Here is a 3,662-nt window from a genome sequence, read left to right as displayed (position 1 = left end):
TCAAACTTAAAAACAAGACAAGCCACCCACACAGCCACTTCCCTGGCCGGAGTTGGAGCCCGAAGTCAGAGCCAACCCTGGGAAGGGCGGGTGGGCCCAGGTCGCCGCGCCCCCCGACGACCATTCCAGCTGGTGCGAGGGACCGGGCGGTGGGGATGCGGGGAGGACAGCCTCTTCCCCGGCAGCAGACCCCGACTCTGACGTTCGTCTGTTCCTTTGCTTTCTCTCTCTCTGCAAGCGTGTCCTCTCCTGAGAGCCGGGAGCAGGGAGCGTTTTTTTTTTTTTTAGCCAAGAAGCCATGGAGTGGGGGGGGGGCGGGGGGCGGGGCCGGGCAGTGGGGGGCGGGGCGGGGGGGGCCAGGGAGGGTTTAGCCACAGATGTGTTGTATTTTTTGAAAGTGCAATAACTTGGTATTTTGAAGACCCGGCGTGTGGCCAGGACCCCCGGCGGAAGGCGGGGGCCCCAGAGCGCGGCACCGTGTGGCGTGGGGGGGGGTCTGTTTTCTAGCCAGCTACCTCGGTAACTCCAATTCAGGTTAACTTCCCTACGGAACAGCGCAGGTGTCCACGGACGCCGACGCCGACGCCGCCGTCGCCAGCCCCCTCCTCAGCGGGGCAGGGGGGCGTGGCCACTTCCGAGGGGTCGGCAAGGACCTGCCCTGGCCTCTCCGTTCTGGGCGGTTCCTTCCCCCTCTCCTTGCTCTTGGGTTTTCCGACGGGTACGAGGCCTGCCCGGCACCCGCTCCCCCGGGAGCCTCACTCTTGTCTTCCAACAGGACTGGGCCTCAGCTCCCTGCCCAGACCCAGCTGGCTCCTGGCCGGTGGGAGGGGGGCAATCCAGCGACCACGGGGGCCCAGAGTGGCCCCAGACGCCTCCAGGGACCCGCAGCTGGGTGCCCGGCCCCCCGCCCAGCACCCTTGTCCCCCGGAGGCCACACCTGGTTCTCCAGATCTCCTGTGCCCGCCATTCTTTCTGCTTTTTCTTTTCTTCCCCGCCGCACCCCTCACCCCCAAGACCCGGAATATTTTTTCTTTGTATAAACAGAACTCTCCTAGTCAGGAAGCAATATCATTTCAGGTCTAAAGAAGAAAGGGACATGAATCTGGTCGAGGGCAAATTCAGTTTTACTGTATAAACTCGGTTGTGCAGTTCAGCCCTCCCTCCGTCTGCACTGGCAGCCGAGGGCCGCTGTTTTCTAATATTTGTATTCTAATTTAATTGTTTTTTAAAAACGCAAATAAAAAAGTCAAGGTGAAGCTACCGCAGCGTCCACTTCTCTGTGCGTCGGGGCCATGGCTGGGAGCAAAGGACAAAACCTGTGCCCTATCCACGCTTCTCCTGGCCTTGTGCTGCATGGCCTTCCGGATTCAGAAGTCACAGCATTTGGTCAAATGAGAAAGATTCCACCTTGAACTGCGAGGTCCAGTGTGTGTCTCCTGGACCGGGCAAGGAATTCAGACTGAGCCACTGAATCCCAGGATGGCCCCTGCCCCCCTGGGTGGCCAAGAAGATACACAAATGGCCAATAAGCTCCTTAGAAAGATGCTCGACATCATCAGTCAACAGGGAAAGGCACGTCACAACTGCCACCTCACCCCTCACCCCCACTAGGACGGCTAGATGGCGAGGACGGGGATTAAGTGAGGACCTCGAGCTCGCCGGCGGGAATGTAAGATGGGGCAGCTGTGGTGGGAGAGTCCTGGGCTGGAGTTGTCATCTGACCCAGCAACTCCGCTCTTAGGTGTCTACCCCAAGGTCAACGAAAACAGGCTCACGTAAACACTCGTACACACCTGTTCACAGCAGCATGATTCACAACAGCGAAAGGGTTGTTGTGAAACAATAACCCTTTCATCTGGGAAAAATCCAGATGTCCACTGACAGGTGAATGGACACACCACGTGTTCCATCCACCCAGTGGAATACGATTCAGCCTTAAAAAGGAGCGGAGCACTGACGCTCGCTACAGTGTGGATGAACCTCGAGGACATGATGGTCAGTGAGAGAAACCAGACAGAAGACCACATAGTATGTGATTCCGTTTATATGACATGTCCGGAACAGGCCAATCCACAGAGACAGGGGTTAGAGGTCACCAGGGGCTGGGAGAGGGGGATATGGAGTGACTGCTAGTGGGGAAGGGGTTTCTTTGTGGGGTGATGAGGGTGTTCTAGAACTAGATGGAGGTGATGGTTGCACAATTCTCCGAATATGCAAGAATTCTCTTAGCGGGGGAGGCATGGGAGCCTAACCGAAGATGCCCTCCTGGGCCGAGTGGCTGCAGAACCATCCTTCACCATCATCCGAGGCCTCCAGTCTCCCTCTTGGCTGGCTCAGGTCCCCTCGGGGTCTGTCTGTGGAAGCCCTGGTCCCCTACCCACCCTGGCCCGAGTTGGAGACCTGGGTCCATGTAAGCACAGACAGGCAAGTGACCTTGCTGCTGATGGAGGACCCCCGGAGCCGCCACTCTGCATCCTCCCCAAGCTCCTGGCAAAGGCTGGCTGGCCCTCCTCTCCCAGGCCGCGGCATGGCCATTGTGTCCCCTCGGGGCCCCTCCATCACCCCACCCCCACCCCAACCCGCTGGCCCCAGTCTGACGGAGACAGACGGGAGGAGGGCTCTTCCAGGGCCCTGAGAGTGGCTGTGTATGATGACCCCAAACCAGAGGAGGGGCTGCAGCCTAAGACCCCTGTCCCCAGTGAGGGGACCCCGGCCTGACTTCCCCCGGGAAGCGTGGGTGGAAGCAGCCAGCTTGGATCCTGGGTCATGTCAGTGGGGCCCAGCGTGGGCTGGCACCTTGGGGCCCTCTGGCAGACTTGATGTTCCCGGGCTGAGGCCACCCCAACCCAGGGCCTCCAGAAACCCTGCAGTCGGAGGTGACCGAGGAGGCTGCCCAGCCGGCTCTCCCTGCCCACCCCCATCCTCGCCCTCACCGGCCCTCAGGCCCCTTCCTGGTGCCAGCCGCCCATGCCCCGGGGTGTGGGTCACCTCCTCTGTAGGGGCCCCAGGCCTGGTACTACTGGCGACACCCACACCACCCTGGAAGCCCAGAGGCAGGGTCACTGCATCCACGCCCCTGCCTCCCAGGCCTGGTAGGAAGGGTCAGACTGAGTTTGAAGTCCTCTCCCTGGAACCCAAGTAGGGGGGCCCGGAGTGGTGTTGACAAGGGGCCCAGCCCACAGGGAAGGGGCCCCCCAAACCCTCCATCCCCGCTCCCAGCCTCCCCCACCCCGCCCCAACAAAACACAAAGAACATCAAAATCAGGCAAATGAGGCAGCAGCGGTCGTAACAGGCTGCGTTTAGTGGTTTTTTTATGTACAAGAAAAATGATTTTTTTTTGTCTGGTTTTTCATCATCTTTTGTCTTTTTGTTTTTGTTTTTTTGTTTCTTTTATTACTTTTAAAGCTTTTCCCTCCCCACCCCCCAAAAGTGCATTTTTATCAATTTTTTTTTTAAATCTCCCACACTTTATAAAGACTCTCAAATACAGTCTATGGAATGTCTGCTCTGTGCTCTGTGCCCCCGGTGGGCGCCACCCCTGCCCCCCTCCACCAGGCCTGGCCCCCCAAAGTCCAAGGCACCTCATGTCTGGGCCCGGGTGGGGCAGGGGGGACCCTGGGCATTGGGACCCCTGGCCACAGCCTTCAGGCAGCCCCAGCCA

Source organism: Pseudorca crassidens, chromosome 3 (genome assembly GCF_039906515.1).
Source record: "Pseudorca crassidens isolate mPseCra1 chromosome 3, mPseCra1.hap1, whole genome shotgun sequence".
Taxonomy (NCBI): domain Eukaryota; kingdom Metazoa; phylum Chordata; class Mammalia; order Artiodactyla; family Delphinidae; genus Pseudorca; species Pseudorca crassidens.
The sequence above is the reverse complement of the archived record's forward strand: the minus strand, read 5'-3'. Positions refer to the sequence as shown.